Raw genomic sequence first — 20,341 nt, 5'->3', positions numbered from 1 at the left:
CGGTGCAGTTGGATGTTGAAATTTGTTCCCCGTTTTTGAAAAAGTCCCACTGTATGCTGTTCCTTTTATTTACAATAAGAATCTAGGAACCTCTAGGAGACATCAACTGCAAAGTGACATGACTGAGAGCCTCTTGAGTCCTGCAGATACAGGGTACCTCATAATTTTAATGAAATCAAATGTGTACTGTACGTGTAAAACTGAAGCTGACCTAACAACCATCCCCTTTTCTGCAGAGCGTGTTTAATTGTACTGTTTCAGCACATCAGTTTTTTTTTTACATTTTTTAAATAAAGCCTTTAGACAATTAGGAGGTACTGGTATTCACAAGGTAGAAGGTGCTGTTTTCAGAGGCCTAAAGGGAAACTGTTATACCTAATGATTAAATACTTGATGAGACATTTTTTTACTGCATTGTTTATGTATGATCTGTGTATCTCAGCTGAAAAGCTGAGATAAAATAAGATGTATGCATCTAAATAACTGGACCTCAAATAGCAGACCTTATGAGCAATACTGTGTGTATTTATTTAAAATATTTATAGCTCTTCTGGAAAGTTGTTGGGGGAAAAAAACCTCACTCGCACCAAACAAATTTATATTTCTAAATATCACAACATGTTCGAATTTAAGTCATTTTAATAACAATGAATAGTCACCTAGGCGTAACAATATAAACATTTATATTGATTTAAATCGCGTTTAAATCGCCTTTATTTAAAACCCATAAACAAAACTGATACTGTTTAGACTTAATTATTTAAAACTGTATTACAGCAGCACAATGCACAATGCAACGTAAATCGCTTTCTTTGTCTTCTGTGTAATAATGTTCACCTCTCTGTCCATCAAATTAACAATAGTAATAATAATGAACTTTATTGTATATGGTGGCTCCTCAAAGCGCTTTACAGGTTAAAAACAATAACAGCAATACTGTTAGGCTGGGCAAACGATTGTTTTTTTTAAGAAATACAAAATGAGATATAATGATGTGTCCCGGCTTAGACATTAAGGAAGAGCATAACACGTGGGTGGCGTAGAGGTCGGCTCTGGCTTTCCCATCTACTGTATACACTGCAAGTACAACCCCCCTCTCTAGCTTCTAATTTCAACCCGACCACGGCGAAAGGAACCCTTTTTTCATTTGAAGACAATAAACATATTTTAGCCCTGAATGAATTAATAGCAAACATGGTTTACATAAAATACATTTTTCCAAGAAAGTTTAGCCTTTGTCACTAATGAAACAAAGGTCACTAGACTTTGTCACTAATGAAACCACTAAATAAAGACATAAATATAAAAATCTTAAGATTTTTAAAATACATGAATTTGCTAAAATTTATTTGAAAATAAAAACGATTACAAACGCCAGGGGAGAGAGAGAACAGGGGAGGGATGTTGGTTTTGCATAAGGGGAGGGGCTATGGAAATGAGGTCTGTTTGGGAATGTGGAGTTACATGTTCTGGCTGTTTGTGAATTATCGTTGTTGAGTATGGAGTGTTGAGGTATTGATTTTGTGTAATGCTTTATGTTGAAAATTGAGGTGGATTTTGTTTATGATAAAGAGGATAAACTGGGATGGGAGGAGGGTTTGGTTTTGCATAAGGGGCGGGATAATGATAATTGGAGGAATTTGCGAGAGTATAATGGTTTGATATATTTGATTTTGTATTGTGGTTGTTATCTATGTTTTTGGTTGGTATTATGTTTATATGGTTGTTTTTGTTGGTTGGTTGTTATTATGGTTATTAATAATACGATCTATAGTTGTAATCTGAGCCTAAATAAAAAGAAAAAGCAAGTGATTAGGTTTATGAGCAATCTAATTACTTATTCGTTTAAAACGCTATATAAAATAAAGTTTATTATTAATTTGCTGGACAGAGTGGTGAACATTATTATGCATAAGACAAAGATAACGATCCTGATCAGTTTAGAAATCTGTGTACGCTGTAAGGTTTTTACTTCTTAAACTTTTAAAATACACGTTTCGAATAGAAAGAAATCCTCTTACTGGTACAGTCGCATGAAGAGAGAGGCGAAACAGCCCTACACAGCCCTGTCACAGTACACGAATATAATCATATCGTTATTAAATTCTTTAGATACGCGATTCCATATTATATTAGCAGAAAAGCTTAAAACTACCACTTTTTCACACGCTATTTTACATGTTAGTTAAATACTTCGATGCTTAAAATGTTTAGGGAGAAATGGAATACCGGTGTGTATTTTTCCTTTAAAGTACCGATTCCTGGAATCTGACTGGCTGACACCCTTCTGAAGTGGTTCCATAAGATCTGGTATACGGAAAAGAAAGCGTTGATAAAAAAGCCTGGATTCTCATGTATCTCAGAGAGCGAGTGATCAGAAAAAGGAACAGCTGTTACACCCAGGTTTTACGCTCTCTCTGTTGAATGAATGAAAGCATTTTATTAAAAACGCGTTTGCGTTTGTCTGGGTATTTACTTTGTAATCTGTGGTTTACATCTACTGTATTGTTTTGAGATGCCACTTTTAAAGGTGATATGTAAAATAAAGTTTTTTATTATTGTTATAGAGAAACATGATCAGATTTTCCCTGGTTCAGAAAAAAGACGATTAAAATCTGTAATCTTTGCACTTGTACAGTATGTCATCGGAAAATACAATCAGTTTCTGCTTTGTGTAAGGATGGTGTCAAAAAGAAATCTAAGTGGTGAAAAAGCTGTGCTCCTCAAAGCGCTTTACAGGATAAAAACAATAACAACAATAGTGGCTGGGCAAACGATTTTTTTTTATAGAAATACAAAATGAGATACTGTATAATGATGTGCATGAACAAAGTTATACTGCAATTTTCCTTAGATACGCGATTAAAAAAAATAAATTTTTTGAATCCCCGACGGAACACATTCCATAAGAATCAGCGCTTTTATACAGTATATCGCCTTTAAACACCTATATTTTAACACGCATTTACGATTTAAATCAAAACGCGATTCAAATCAATATAAATGTTTATTTTGTAACGCATAGGTGACTATTCATTGTTATTAAAAAGACTTAAATTCGATCATGTTGTGATATTTAGAAATATAAATTTGTTTGGTGCGAGTGAGGTTTTATTTAATCTCTGACCAAGGGAAATGTTTCATTTTTTCAAAGAAATGTTTGTTAAAAAATAAAGTCATAGTTCCATGGGATTCAATCACAGACCGTGTGACATGGGAGTCAGGAACCTAACCCACAGGTCACATGCTGAGGGCTGAAAAAGCACTACAGAAACATTATCGACAGACAATGTACGGATTTGATAACGCTATAAATAATGTAATTAGGCACAGAACAAGTTTACAGCACAGTACAATAATAAATGCTGACCATGACTTTAGAAGCATAAATTACCTTACACTCAATTTAAACACAAGCTGTCTTTAGCCCTCTAAGCTGGTTCATACAGAAATGTAGAGAACCAGGCTCAGAACACACAGCTTCATTAGCGAATACATATGCAGGACAACTAGAGAAGACGTTTTACAGAGGATGGATTTTTAGAAACATCCCATCAGTTACATCACTGAAGTCAACTCCTAGGTACTGTAACTGTCGTGTGGATAGTTTCACAAGAATCAGACAAAGGTTTAAGCATCGCTTGTTCTAGATAAAACTGCAAAATCTTTGCGGCTCTGTTTGCCCAAATCATATATTCACAACGTGAAATTAGAAAAAAATATTACGTAACCAAAATCAGCAATATGGAAACAGAACCTGTGTAATTGTTGACAGATGATGTACTCGTAACATTTTTACAAGACGAACTACAACATTTAAAAAATGACTTGTATGTACTTGATATCTCTAATCAATCCACTGCACTGCATTAAAACAAAACGAAAACTAAAAAGCCCTGAGCATACCGTTTCGTGCTTCTTATCAGTTGCTCAAAAGTAATTTGACCGTATGAAATGCATAATATAAACCTAGAAACATATACGTGAGCAGTATTTACGTAGTATCGGTGTCAAGACATACCTCTCAAATACTGTAAATCAAGTTAAAAATATCTCAAGACCGATTCTGGTCATAATGAAACCATGTTTCGTGTATGTTTTCTTTAAAGTACCGACACCAGCCATATACTGTATGTTTATGTTCCAAAATTAATATCATTTATGGCCTTCACACGCGTTGCAGTATGCTCCTATTCTTTTTATGCTCAGCTTCTAAGATTTCCCTTCAGTGGTAAAATTCCACATGAATATTCAATACTACAACGAGCACAGTAAAGACGTTTACTGTAAATCTTTCTACGACAGACCAACGGACCACGAGTGCCCCTGTCGGTCAACCAATCACGTACAGCGGTACCCCGCGTCATCTTGCGTCACGATGCGCGACGCCGTAGCCAATTACCTCTGGTACATGTCTGTACCGCGCACTTTGAATGGCTGCATCTGTACTTTTAGAATTTGATTAAAAGTGAATATAATATGGAATCGCGTATCTGAAGAAATTAATAACGATATAATTATATTCATGTACCGCAACACAATGTGCGATGTCTGTTGATAATGTTTTGTAGGGCTTTTTCAACACTCCTCATCTGACCTTGCCGATGGTGCTGTGGGTTAAGTTCCTGACTCTCATGTCACATGCTGGGTGTTCGAATCCTGCTGAAGCCATGACTTCTTTTTTTTACAAACATTTCTTTGAAAAAATAAAACGTTTCCCTGGCTCAGAGATTAAATAAAACTTCACTCGCACCAAACAAATTTATATTTCTAAATATCACAACATGATCAAATTTAAGTCATTTTAATAACAATGAATAGTCACCTATGTGTTACAATATAAACATTTATATTGATTTAAATCGTGTTTTGATTTAAATCGCAATCAAATATATGTGTTTAAATATATATGTTTTTTGATTCACAATCAGTCAAACGCAACATAGATTGCTATCTTTGTCTTCTAAGTATCTTAATAAACTTTCAGCATAGCTTTCTCACTGTTTAGATTTATTTTTCTTGGGATCTTGGGATCAAACGTGGAAAGATTAGATTGTAATCGTTTTTATTTTTTAAATACATTTTAGAAAAGTGTAATCTATACTAAAAAGCTGTACACCACCTGCTATAAAGATACATATTGTAATACTTTCGGGTTCGGAAAGGACGGACACAAGAACTCAGACTTCAGAACTCAGACCTCAGACTTGCGGAGTTAAAGCAAGTTAAAGTTAAAGCACCTTGAATTGAATTGAATTGAGAGAGAGAGCACAGCCAGGACAGAGAGGCAAATAACATACACTCCACAGACATTCACAACAGCGACATATCATAAAATGCTTGCACATATTGTTAAATTATTACTTGTTTTTCAGGAAGTTAAAAAAACACTTGAATTACTTATCCAGTCTCTCGAAATAAAATTATTTTTCAAGCAATGCAACTAAAGTCGGGCAACGTGTTTTTTTTAATCCAACATTGACAGCCACATCTTAAATCTTGTCAGTCAGCTTTTTTTTCTCTATTTGAATTGTGGCGATTCAAACAACTTGGGATAACAAGTGGTCTCAAAGTCACAGAGCGCACAGAGTTACTGGATAAGTAATTCAAGTGTTTTTTTAACTTCCTGAAAAACAAGTAATAAGTAAGACAAAGATAGCAATCTATGTTGCGTTTGTCTGATTGTGAATCAAAAAACACATATATTTAAACACATATATTTGATTGCGATTTAAATCAAAACACGATTTAAATCAATATAAATGTTTATATTGTAACACATAGGTGACTATTCATTGTTATTAAAATGACTTAAATTAGATCATGTTGTGATATTTAGAAATATAAATTTGTTTGGTGTGAGTGAAGTTTTATTTAATCTCTGAGCCAGGGAAATGTTTTATTTTTTCAAAGAAATGTTTGTTAAAAAAAAAGTCATGGCTCCAGCTAGATTCGAACACCCAGCGTGTGACGTGGGAGTCAGGAACCACAGAGGTTTCATAACAGCCCCACTGTGTATCACATGGCACTTCGGACTGATCTCTGGGAGTTGCCTCCGGTGGCCCCCGTCATCATCCAGTACGTGGATGATATTTCAATCGCGTCTCCCGACGAGGAAACCCACAAGAAAGACCTCCAAATTTTTCTTAACCATTTGGTTAAAAAAGGGCACAAGGCTAATTATAGCAAGGCAAAGTTATGCCTCGACACCATAATTTACTTGGGACAGAAGATTAGTCAGGGAAAGAGAGAACTGACAGAAGATCGGGCCCAGGCAATTCGAGCACACCCTAGTCCCAACACTGTGAGAGAGCTTCGATCATTCCTGGGCCTGTGCAATTTCAATAGAAATTGTGTTGATGCTTTTTCTGAGAGGGCTAAACCACTCACAGACCCATTAAAAGGGGGAGGGAGGCCCCCTGATCCTATTGCTTGGAGCCCTGAAGCTGAACATGTTTTTAATGATTTAAAACAAGCTCTGTTACAGGCTCCTGCATTCGGGTTTCCTCAGACGGATTAACCTTTCTACCTCTACATAAGTGAAAAGAATGGATTTTTGACAGCTGTACTAACACAGGAACATGGGGGTAGGTACCGCCCAGTAGGGTATTACTCTGGACCCTTGGAAGAGGTAGCCAGGGGTTGGGGACCATGTCTACGTGCTGTTCAGGCCGTCTGTCTAGCAGTGCAGGCAATTAATAACATAGTGCTAGATCAGCAACTGATTGTTCGATGCCCACATGCGGTACACACCCTCATGTCCCTGAACCGGGTCAGTCAGGTTAATGTGGTACGATGGATGAAGTGGCAGGTCCTGTTAGAGGCACCAAATATTGCTATTGAACTTGAAGGGGCTCTAAATCCAGCCATGTTGTTACCTGAGCCCTCAGAAGCCTATCTGTTAGAACACAGCTATGATGTTTGGACAATGGGAGAGGATGAGAGCATTAAAATAGCCGAGTAACCACTCGGGAATGAAGACCTCATCCTCTTTACTGATGGAACTTCATTTTTAAATTCCAATGGGGAAAGAAAAGCGGGTTGGGCTGTCACTACGGAATATGATATCCAATGTGGGGGACGATTTGAGGTACTAACGTCAGCTCAGCGAGCTGAGCTGAAGACTGGTGGAAGCCTGTAAATTGGCAAAAGGCAAGACCACCATGATATACATAGACTCGCGATATGTATTTGGAGTATGCCATGACTTTGGAAGATTATGGAGTAATAGGATTTTTTTTGCTTCTGCTGGCACTCCGGTAAAGAACGTTGATTTGGTGTCTGAGCTGCTTGAGGTTCTCCAATTCCCAAAGCAGATAGCTATGGTCAAATGAAAGGGCCACAGCAGAGAGAACACTCCCGAAGCTGGGGGCAATATGTTGGCAGACTGAACAACATGTCAAGCCACCGAGGGACAATGGAGGGAGTGGTTTATAGAAAGACCTCTTCAGATTGTTTCAGTTTGCACAGTGAATATCCAGGCATTCCATACGGAACAGCTCAGCGAGCTCCAGGCCCAGGCCCCAAGGACTGAGAAATGGACTTGGATGGAACGCAATGTGGGGCTGTTGAAAGATGGGACCTGGAGATGCCAGTGAACAGGCAGACCTGCCTGCCCCAAGCAGTTAATGCCCTATCTGGCACAACAAATACACTCCACAGGGCACCCAGGAATTAGTCAAATGATTCGATGCTTTGCTCAGAGCTGGGTGGGGACAGGCTTCGCATGCTTCGCGGCTGGTGTGGTGCGATGCTGTGAAGAATGCCAGAAAGCCTCTGGAGCACCGCCGGTTCGGGCTCCTAACCTATGACGTCCTGCACCCGAAGGGCCCTTTACACTGGCAAATAGACTATTTTTCAATGCCACCCTCTTAAGGGAAGACAGGCCTCCTGGTGATGGTGGACCAGTTTTCTAGATGGGTGGAGGCTGTCCCTGTCAAACGAGAGACTACGCAGACAACTGCCAAATATCTTGTAACTGAAGTAATTCCCCAATGGGGACTCCCGTGTCACATTGACCTAGACCAGGGCACACATTTTACTGGAAAAGTATGCCAGGTGGTGGCAGACCTACTGGGGATCAAATGGGACCTGCATTTCCCTCATCACCCGCAGTCCTCCAGCATGGTGGAGCGGGTGAACCGAAGGACAAATTGACAAAGTACCACCTGGGAGGAATGTACACCTAAAAAAGGAAAGAGCTGCCCTGACATTGTGTAAAAAATAGGCAGCACTGACGTATGTCATATTTTATAAGGAATGAATTTAAGGGAATGAAGAAAGATATAAGATGTGAAGAAGGGGTTAACTGATTGCTTTCTGCATAAGGACTGGACTTCTTGTGACACAAGACATTCCAGGCTTAGAATTATGGCAGGAAAGAGAGATGACTGATAAGGATTCCAGATGTCAGCTAGAAACCCCCCTTCCCAAGGAAGGAAACCTAACACTGACCATTTGGCCAAAGTCTGTGAACTGTCCGAACACCATGACCTCCCCCCATTACCATAATAACGAGCTATGTCAGAAGCGGCAGAAAAGGGCTATATAAACTGGAAGTTTTGTGCCAGTACTTTGAACAATACTTCAGTTTTATTGTTCCTTGCATGCAATAAAACTCATCTGTTTAACTTCATCTCAGGATCCAGAACTTATTTGTCTGTTACAATAATAGTTAACAAGTGTAGGCATCCTTTCACGAGGCACCAATAAATGTAGGGGTTTGTGCATTTACTGGGACAATTATTAATTGTAGCAGTAAGTCACAAAATGATTCTTTGATGGATATTAGAATCAACTTTGAGGGACAACTCAAACAACGCACACACACACGGATACTAATACACGAGAATACATTTATTAATACACAAAATGTGCATATAAATATAACAGATCTTATAGTGAGGGTTAGCAGAATACAAAAGGTATATATTCAGTCACGAAGAGTTACAAATACCAAGAGGGACATACATTCGGTATATCATTCATTTAGACCGTTTCGTAAATGAACTTGGATTACAACTTCTACACTAGATACTCAAAAACAAGTACATCACTCTTAGGAATTAAATTGATATCAACTCAGGTTGAGGTAACAATTGAATTCTTGAGCTGTAATGCAGAATGTTGAATACTCATCCAGTCTGTGTGGATTCAGATCTCCAGCGGGCACAAAGAAGCAGTGGCAGGCTTGTTGCTGTGTCCAATCTGCGCTCTCTGGCTCGGTTCCAAGGCATTGGCTGGTGTGGCTGGAGAGAAGTGGGAGAGATTTCGGCTGTGACGCACTGCTGATGCTCTCTGAAGACCGGCTAGTTAGATCTGGCTTACTAGCAGAGTTTGTGCACAGGAGAAAAGTGACTGTGGGTCCAAGCAGGTCACACTCTTTAGACAGGAAGAAGACCGGTTCATTCCCGATGTAGCGCCAGTTCTGAATAGTTCAGCTGTCCACAGTTCTGACCGTAGTTCACTTGTTGATCAGGTGAGCTTTCGCGGTGGGTTCACAAGGGCTAACCTCGGTGGATCCTTTGGTTACGCGCTGGTGACCTCCATTCTCGACTCTTAGAACAAAGGAAAGTTCTGGCACTCGGACACACTGGCCGTTATGTGTTTGTCCTAGCTGAGTCTGAGGATGTTCAGGAGGAGCGTTGAGTCTTAGAAAGTCCAGGAGGAGCTGAGGAATGTCCAGAGGCACCTGTTTTACCTGGAGGAACTACGGTCGTTCATTGGTTGAAAGTTTCGTGGGCATCCGAGATCCACGTGGGGTTAACCTGCCCTACCAGTTCCTGATTGGTTAATGATGAGTAACAATGCACTCTGACCTTAGGGTTGTAAACATCTTTGAATGAGTCTCTCCAGGAATCTCCCAGACTTTAAGGCGCCAGAGATGACCATTTGTTAGGGTGGTTGATGTGACTCAGCCTTGGGAGTTGTTCCTTATCAGGACACTCTATCAGCTAGAAAAACACCTTAATTGTGAACCAAATGGAATGGCCTCTCTGTATCAAGCACCACTGAGATGAAGGAGAGAAGGACTGGCAAGGGAGCAGCAAACTTAATTCCTGTATTTTAAGAAGCCTTGCCGCTACACAAGATATAATACAAACTTTTAATAAAAACGTTTAGTTAATTCCCTGACTATGAACAGGTTTTCTGTCCTCATAATATGAGTCAGATTAAATTATGGTAATAACTGAAGAGTGTTAATTTTGGTTATCACTCAGTTGTTTCAGATACAGTGCAGTCCGTATTTGGACAGTGACACAGTTTTTACTGTTTTGGTTCTGTACTCCAGTACATTGGATTTGAAATAAAACAATGACTGAGGTTAAAGTTCAGAATGTCAGCTTTAATTTGAAGGTATTTACGTCTGTATTGGGTGAACCATATAGGAATCACTGCCCTTTTTATACATAGTCCCCCCATTTAATGGGACTAAAAGTAATTGGCCACATTAACATTAATATTTAATAATTAACATTAAGATTTAATAATCTTAAATAAAATTTGGCATGTTTGCAAATCCTTTGCAATTGATGACTGCCTGAAGTCTGCAACCCATAGACATCACCAGACATTGGGTGATGAAAATTCAGCCATTTTCAGTTCCTGCTTGTTTTGGGGGCTTTTTGCTATCAGTCTTGTCTTCAGTAAGTAAAATGCATGCTCAATGTGATTCAGGTCAAGTGATTGACTTGACTTGGTTTGACTTGACTTGTCTTGGCCAGTCAAAAACATTTCACTTTTTCGCCCTGAAAAACTCCATAGGTGCTTTAGCAAAATGTTGGGAGTCAGTGTCCTCCTGCAAGGTGAAGCGCCATCCAATGAGTTTTGAAGCATTTGGTTGAATCTGAGCAGATAAGATGCTTCTGCACACTTCAGAATTCAAGTGACAGGTGCCAAGTGAGCCAGATCCACTGGCAGCCATATATGCCCAAGTCATGACACTACTTTCACTATGTTTCACAAAAGAGGTGGTATACTTTGGATCATGAGCAGTTCCATTTTTTCTCCATATGTTTCTTTTTCCATAACTCTGGTACATGTTAATCTTCATCTCATCTGTCCATAAGGCTTTGTCTCAGAACTCTAGAGGCTTTATTATGTACTTTTTAGCAAACTGTAACCTGGTCTTTCAGAGGCCTTTCTTACCAGTGGTTTGCAGCTTGTGTTGAACCCTCTGAGATTATGCTGGTGTATTCTTCTTTTTATGGTAGTCTTTGACACATCTATGCCTACATCCTGGAGATTGTTCCTGATCTGTTCAACAGTCCAAAATGGGTTTTGCTTCATGATTGAAAGTATTCTTCGGTCATCCACTACTGTGGTCTTCCATGGTCTACCAGGTCATTTGCTATTGCTAAGCTCACCAGTGCATTCTTGCTTCTTAACAATGTACCAAACAGTTGATTTTCACACACCTAATGTTTTGACTATGTCTCTGATTGATTTATTCTGATTTTTCAGCCTCATGACGGCCCACTTTAATGGCATTAACACTTCTGCGGGCCTCATGTTGAGAGACAACAACAACAGACTCCAGATCCAAATGCCACATCTAGAATCAACTCTAGACCTTTTGTTAGCTCTCTTGTGCATGAACTAGTGATGCAACAACACACAGCTGCCCAAGAAACAACTTGCAGCCAATTGTCAAATTACTTTTGGCCATCTAGAATGGGAGGACAATATATACAAAGGGCTGTGATTCCTATATAGTTCACCCAATATAGACGTAAATACCCTCAAATTGAAGCTGACATTCTGCACTTTAACCTCAGTCATTGTTTCATTTCAAATCCAATGTGCTGGAGTACAGAACCAATGGACTGCACTGTATAGTAGTACCTCAACTGGGTTAAATACTGCAGTGATATGAAGGTGAGTGCTCTGATAATTACTTGAAGGGTTAAATTATAGTACTAACATTGCTAAACTTGAGGGACTTAGGTAAAATAAGAACTTGAGTGGTTGTATTGTGGTGATTCCATCACTCCAAGACACAGCAAAACTCTAAATGTCACAGAAGGCTGGCTTTCCAGTCCTTGAGTGTCCCATGCTCAAAACATGACCAATTTACAAATTAATGTAAAAAACTTTAAAAATGTTTTTTAGTATCTTTTCAAACCAGTATTATGAAACAAAGAAAACAATATCTCACAGCTTAAAGTTATAAGCTGTGGCGCATCGCTCCGCCTGCCGCCAGAGTTGTGGGGGAGAGGGGGAGGAGAACAAAGTAATGTAGCCAATTCATAGAGGGGGATCATTAGGAGGCATAGAAAATTTGGCCAGGACGCCAGGGTTACACCCCTACTCTTTTCAACAAACACCCTGGGATTTTTAATGACCACAGAGAGTCAGGACGTCGGTTTTACATCTCATCCGAAAGACAGCGCTTGTTTACAGTATAGTGTCCCCGTCACTATACAGGAGCATTAGGACCCACATGGACCGCAGGGTGAGCACCCCCTGCTGGTCTCACTAACACTTCTTCCAGCAGCAACCTTAGTTTTTTCCTGGGTCTCCCATCCAGGGACATCATATAATCCTGATATCCTGACATCTTATAATTTAACAAATAGAATGGTTGATTTTTACATGAGGTTATGAAATATATAGATTTTTTGTTTAGACATGATTTCCATTCTCTAATCTGAACTAAACCAAGGTCAAAATGTAAAGTCATCTTTGTTTACCTGGTTCTTATTCATGAACCTGTCCCAAAAGGAGTAATGACTGCAATTCATTTTTAGGGAATTTGGGTCAGAAGAGTTCAAGATTGACCACAGAATCTGATTGCCAACCAAGGGGTATGGGAAATTTAATACACTCAAGTATCCTTGCAAACATAAGGGGAATTCCCAAATGGCTGCCACACACTTCATCAAAGAAAGCTCTATCATACAGATTAAAAAGTGCCCTGCTCCCTGCTTCAATATGCCAAAATAGGATAGACCAGCAGCCTCATACACCAATTGCATGTGTACCGCCCATGAAGAGCGAAATTATTAAATAATCAGTCACTCAACTAGATACCTCATCAATAGCATTTAGTGCGAAATAATAATGAATTTACAGTTTACAGTAATAGATTGTACACAAAGTTTAAAGTTACAAAAATGCTTCTTAATGTTTTCAATTACATATTAAAAAATATTCTGCATTCACAACATTCACACTCACCGTACTGAACACATGGCCTTTATGCTAACCACAAGGATTCACGTTTCTAGCCAAGTCTTCCTTTGTTCAAATAACTCGATATAACTTAACAAATACACTCAAATACTACTTGAAAATACTTTTGTCATTATAACAAATAATGGATAGCTATTTTCTGCAATTAACAATCCTATTTTATGCACTCTTTACCTGAAGAGGGAAATGATTAAATAATCAGTCACTCAACTCGTTGTTTCCTCATCAGTGGCTTTTAGTGCGAATGACGAAAGGAAACTGGGAGCTCTCTCTCGCTGTGTTTCACAGACATAAGCAGTAAGTTACCTATTGAACCTGAATGTAAACTCTACAGGTAAATAATAGATTCAGAGATTGAACAAAATTATATCCCAGCGAAAACAATATGAAATAACAGCGTCCATTACAACTCGTTACACATTATCCATATTCCCACGAGATCTCTGTGAATGGATACAACAGAGCCAGGTGTTGTAATTATCAAATTTGATAAACCTGTATCTCCAAACCAACCCAGAACAATAAGATGAATCTAAGCATTCAAATTGAACCAATTCTAGCTCTGTATTCACTCCTTAAAAGTGAGCAGGTTGTCAGTGTAGTCAAAGTGAACCCATATATCTGTGCCAAACCATAGTACCTGGGAATACCAACCTACTACATAGAGAAAAGTGTTGGACACTTGCAGAAGGTGTGAATTATCCTCTAGCCGGTCCAACCAAAAAAAAAAAGACCATTAGAGTTGGGAGGCATGCAATTGTCCCAGTGGTAACAACTGCAATGACACTTTCATCACACACAGAAAAAAAAGCTGTCATTGGACAAAAATGTGCTAGTTACAGTATGTCCTCCAAAAGAATTCAGAGTCACTCTCAAAAACGACTAGTTCTAAGTTGGTGACAGAGCACTCTTACCATATTCACCATGATGCCCAGGTTGGACAGGCATTTGTACATAATCTGAACTGAATTCCACATGAGAGTGACTGAGAAGGAAGCAGTCATTTAAATGTTGAATTTGTGCATGACCTGTAACTAAAGGGAGCCAATTCAGTATTCATGTTTTTTCTCAAAGTTCCTAGGCACAAGAAAAAAGACAACAGTCAATGTTTGAACCTAAGAAAGCCATGTGGACCTTCAGGATAGCAATGTGAAAATAAGTGCTCTTCAAATCGATGGACACAAATCAACTGCAAGAATGCACTTGGTGAATAGACCACACCTGGAACACATTACTTCAATGGTTGGCTTTAGACCTGTGTAGGAAGAGTCTTCTAAAAAGGGTAAACGTTCTAACATTCTTATCATTTGCACCATTTATTAGATCCTACATAAGGCTGGGTACCCACAGAAACCCCCAGATGACCTGCAAAGAGAGTCAGGATGAGGTTGGAATATGAGCTAGTTCACCACTTGCATGTTGGGTTCAGGTTGGTTGCAGGTTTTTATCTGTTATTTTATTTTTGATTACAAATGGAAATGTTTATCACCACGAATGTTTTTGTTCCAAAATATATAGGACAATTCCATTATTTTTCTGCCATGTGACTGGAAAGGACTGTATTCTTGTTATTTTTTGCTCCTTCTTTGTCATATTGAGATCTTATATATACACACAAACTATGTATCATATCTAGTAGTTAGCTGCAATTTATACAAATAAAATGGCTGTTAAAATGTAAGATCAAGCAAAGGACAGATCAGGGGGAATATCACATTACTGATATATTCCCATATAATATATCAGAAGGAAAGTCTAAGGTGAAGATCTAGTTTAATCACAAATTAATAAAACAGATTTGTTACAAGCCACAAACTGTTAATAGCCTGCAAAATATGGAAATATTTTACCATAAAACTGGAACTTCACTACTCCGAAAACACAACTGCAGCTCTTGTCTACCTGGTAGAGCAATTTTCCTCTCAAAACAGTGTAAGAATGTTTTGGGGGGTGAAACTGCAATTTAGCTTTTAAATATGCTTTCTGTTTTTAAGATTAATTGCTCTTCTTTAGATTACAAAGAGAGGACAGAGGCCCAAGCCAGAATAAGTAACAATTTCTCTTAATTGTAATAGAGTTTAGGAAAATTAATACTACACAGAAATGTTAATAATATTTAGAACTTGTTTGCATACAAGAGAGAATATTACCCCAAGGCCCGTAGTCAGTGCCCCCTGGCTGGGGTCTTGTCTTCTACTGTTTCTTTTTCTTCTTTTTCCTCTTGCCCAAGATACAGGAAGGTTTATATGCTCCAAATCATGTGAACTAAGTTTGCAATTCAAAAGCTGACAACAAGTACTTTTTTTTCTTTTTTGCTGATAATATCTTTAATTATCTTTAAGGGAGTTTTCCTCTAGCTCAGCTGGCAAGCTCCCTGTTGCGTAATGCCAGAGACCTGGGTTTGAGCCCCAGCAGTAGAGGGCCGACAAGAGGTAGGAGAGGCGAGGGCATATGCCCAGAGAACCCAGATCTGTTACAATATGTCCTACAGTATATAAACATAGTAATAGGTTTATTCAATGATGAAAAAAGACGAAAGAAAACACAACGTTTCGGCTGTGGAGCCTTCTTGGGTGTCATATATAAACATATTGTATTCCTACATCATTCTTGTTTGCTTCTATTTCATTTTTTAATGCTTTTAATAGATAGATAGATTTAATAGATGTAAAAGAGTCTTACACATGGGATTTCCAGTATATTGACAGTGAATAAATAACAAAACATTATGTGAAGTATGTTTGTAATTATGTAAGATCTTTTGAGTTAGTTAGCAGTTAGATGGGATTCATCAACAAGAATAAGGCACAATTGACATGTGCTATTGGTATTGGTGGAAATAATGGTACTATTACATTGCTACCTCCTATAGCTACAGTTTATCTATACACAAAGTATGATAAAGAAATTCAGGAAAGTATAATTTCTAAACTTAAAGTAAACTTTGACAAATTATCAGAGGGAACCTTTGAATATATGAATGGATGCTAATCAGAGTAGGAAGACAGCATTTATGGAATCTGTACATGCAAAGTAAAAAAAAATCTATGGCTGTTAATCAGATGTCAAGGACTCCAAGGATAATTATATTTTGTCTCCAAAAGAAAAGCTATCATGTTCAGAATGTAAGATTAAAAAAAAATCTAAAAATCTACTATCCTGGTGGTAGGAGAACTGTTCTCTGTATGGCTAACAACCAAAGAAAGAAGATGCAAAGAATGCATGACATCTGTTTTCTACACAGTAATTTGACAAAAAAAATAGAGGTTGAGTTAATTTTGTTTAAACATTTTAAACACAATTGTCACAACTTTTGTAACAGTGGTTGAACATGCAAAAGTTTGTTATTTGAAATAATGTTCCTTAAATTAATTACTGCTTTGAAAGTAATTTGCCTGATGTTAATTTGATTAACACAACTGAAACATTTTCAACTGTAAAAATAATGACAAGGTTTTTCTCTGCATTTTATGTAGGATAATTTAAGTTAATTTCATAATGTATAATACTTTTAATAATTTAAAATAATTTAAGTTCATTTAAACACATCTGATTGTTGGTAATAAGTTACCTGGATATAAAAATATTGGGTTTCAATTAAATCAGGTCAGGGTTAGAAGCAGGGGTTAATGTGCACTGTACCACAGAGAAATGCTTAGCCTTCCATCATGAGATGGGGTAGAGACCAGAGCAGACTAGGCATTGTGCATTGGGAGGCCTAATCTTTACTATGAGTATGAGAATGATGGCAATTTAATCTGCACACCTATCCTATTTATTGTACATCGTTGGTGATGTAATAGATAACCAGTGGTTGTAGGAGAGTGTGTACTTAAAAGTACTTTCTACATACTGCAATGCCTTTGACTAAGAAGACAGAATTGTCAGAATTCTGTCACTGAAAGAGAATCTGCTTTCACTGTGATGAGTCTGCAGCAATACTCAAGTATGGAACTTTGACAGTGGAAGCCCACTTATCTACCCTCAATGTCCTGGTCCTGAATTTTCTTTAGCACATTTATTTGAACATTTCCATCGATTGTACAAGCACTGAAAAACTGTCCAATCCCTAGTTCGTCGGGCATTTTCTTTTAGTATAACAGACATAAAAACTCCCTTGCTTTTAACAGAGCATTTCATAATTTCTAACAACGAAAATTATTTAAACTGCGACACTTATCATTGAACCAGAGCTCAAAACATCACAAGGATCCTCAAGAGCACAACAAAGACTGTATTAAAAGATACTTGTATCAGATACATTTGAATCCAAGCTTTTTTATCTACGCTTTCTTATCTACGCTTAGAATTTGTCTTTCAAATTTATCACACAGTAAAAAGTCAAATTTCTGGGGCGTCCGTATACCAGAGATTATGGCACCGCTTCAGAAGGGTGTCAGCCAGTCAGATTCCAGGACCGGAATTATCTGTTTTATAATTGAGAATATGTAATCACGTATCTAAATAAATTAATCAATGATATTAATTTAAGGATCTAAATATCTAAATATATGTATCTATATAGCTGGTAGTATTACTGTATTTCACTTTCTTTGTAAACACGTTTTGTTAACACCTGCTTAACTAAAAATTAGACACAAGAAGAGTATTATTGGACAATGTTGTGAGGCTCTGGAGGAATTTCTCTATAAACTGAAGAGTTATAGAGGAGACAGGTTGTGTATCGCTTCTTTTGATACTTGTAAAAAAAACATTCCAATGTTAATGCGACACGGAAGATAATGTGGTACATTGGTCGTTAGTGAAAAGATTTTATCATTTAATTTCTTTACTGTGCACATGTTAATCCGCTTAGTATTGAATATTTATATGGAATTTTACCACTAAAGGGAAACTTTAGTAGTTAAGCATAAAATGCAGAGGAGCATAACGAAGATCATAAACGTCATAAACGATATTAATTTAGGAACATAAACATATTATGTAAACTGTATGTTGCTGTTATTGGTATTTTAAAGAAAAAATACACACCAATACTCAATTTCTCCTACAGTATATTGACATTTTTTTTATTTCAAAATAACATGTTCGTACTGTACTGTATGTACAGTACACAGCAGTATCGCAGGTTGAACTGTAGGGCGCAAATCCACCTGAACCCAAAAGCCCAACATATTAATATACATTCGCCTGGCGCTGCGCGGTTTTCATCACTCTCTGCGTGAGTGCTGGCTGTGACGAATTAAACCGGTTTCAAAGGTATTTTCAAAGTAGAAGGCGGCGAGTCTTCCAGCGAAAGACACCTCCTCCCCCTCCTGTACAATAAGTACTTACTGTACAGTACTTACTTACGGTAGTACTTCTCGCGTTAAGAAAGCTAGGTGTTAACATAAACTATTAGTAATCAATAATATTAAATTTAGCACTGTAATAAATTGTGCTAATAATAAATTATATTCTACTCTGAGAATGTAGGGGGGAGGAAGAATGCCCGTAGTCTTTTCACTGGTAAACTTGTGTCAAACTGTCAACAAAAACCAGCTGTCAAAAAAAAGTTTTTTTAAAAAAAAGTCAATTGTGTGTCCATAATATTGCTATTTTGATATTGCTAATTGCTATTGCTACTGAGTCTCTGTGTAATGTAAATACATTTTGTCTCCAAATCCACCACCACTTGTATGAATCATAGCCCTGCCAAACGATGCAAATTCCGCTGCAATGGTTGTGTGCAGGAATTATTCAGTATGGCATCTCCACGTTCAAGTAAACACTGGTCTGTGTGTAAATGCAAATGCATTTAAAAAAAGGTTTTTTTTTAAAAAGCCACCTTTTTTATATAGGCGCTATATAAAATAAAGTTTATTATTATTATTATTAATATTGATGTTATTCTTCCTCCCAGGACTTGTAAAATTGTTGTTGTTATTGTTGTTATCCTGTAAGGCACTTTGAGAAGCATACTGTCCAGCATATTGTATTTCATTGCACTTTGACAGATCGTCTTATAATCACTTGTTGTTAGAATATCCCCCAAGAGGATATTCCCCCCAAGAGGATATAGAGGATATCCCCCAAGAGGTATCCAGGTAACAGTGAAACGGGCGTACAGTCTGGGGAGATCGCCCGTTTTCTATGTAAATAGTTCCCTGGTTCCGCACCCCTTGGTGTCTGTCTCTCTCTCTCTCTCTCTCTCTCTCTCTCTCTCTCTCTCTCTCTCTCTCTCTCGGGCCCGCGCTCTTGGCGGGCTTGTCTTGTGTTTCTCTCTCGTCTGGGTGGGGGAGTGCTGCTGGCGGGTGGTGACGGAGAAGAAATAAAGCGCAGTTTTTAACTCCACAAGTCTGAGTCTCTGTGTTCGTCCTCAACGAACCCAAATTCATTACATTGGTGTCAGAAGCGGGAGGATGGACAGTGAACAGCCGATGATGTCGGACTCAGAGAAGCGCCGGTTCCCCCAGCAGCCGAGTGACCCCCTAAAGCGCCTTTTGGGGGTGAGCAGCAGCCGCCAGGGGCCGGGACGACCCCTCAGCACCACCAGTGGCCACAGCCCTTATCAGGGCTACCCCACGGTGACCTACTCAGCGGAAGGGGGGCCCTTTCCCGGGTCGCCTCAGGCCGTGTGGCAGGAAGGAGATGCCAGACCAGCGGGGTCCAGCCCGCCACTCTTGCTCCAGTCTGCGCCGGTGAGACCGAGCCATTATAATGGGGAGATCCCATGGCAGATGTTTGAGGCCCAGTTCCAGATGGCGGACTGGGCAAACGGCTGGTCTCAGGTGGAGATGGTGGCCCACCTCAACGTCGTCCTGGAAGGGAAGGCCTGCCAGGCGTTGCTGGATGTACCCGGGGACCAGCGGTACAACTACGCGGCCTTGGCGTCGGGCATCCGGAGGCGTTTTGGCAGGAGAGGGGAGGCGCTGGGACTGCTGTGGGCAAGGTTGGCCCAATGCTGCTGCCTAGCGGGAGAGCCGCTGGGTCCAGTCGCCGCAGACGTGCAACCACCCACCTGCTGCAACCAGTCCAACCCCAGGATACAGTCCTCATGGACTGGGGCAAGGTAGAAGGGGTGTTTCACCCTCGCAGCCCCAAAGTGCACGGTGAGCGCCCTGGGGGTCCGGCTGCCTCGGTGACCGGCAGGACACCAGGCTTCAGCAGGGTGATGATTGAACCGGTGTCGACGAGGGCCTGGCAG

The 20,341-nt window shown here is 39.1% G+C and overlaps 1 pseudogene; it reads left to right on the top strand.

The window, feature by feature from the left end:
- LOC148821776 (uncharacterized) overlaps nt 1-20,341 on the top strand; it is an 86,410-nt pseudogene that overhangs the window by 7,262 nt on the left and 58,807 nt on the right.

Source organism: Atractosteus spatula, chromosome 13, assembly GCF_055471065.1.
Source record: "Atractosteus spatula isolate fAtrSpa1 chromosome 13, fAtrSpa1.hap1, whole genome shotgun sequence".
Lineage (NCBI taxonomy): Eukaryota > Metazoa > Chordata > Actinopteri > Semionotiformes > Lepisosteidae > Atractosteus > Atractosteus spatula.
The sequence above is the reverse complement of the archived record's forward strand: the minus strand, read 5'-3'. Positions and strand labels throughout refer to the sequence as shown.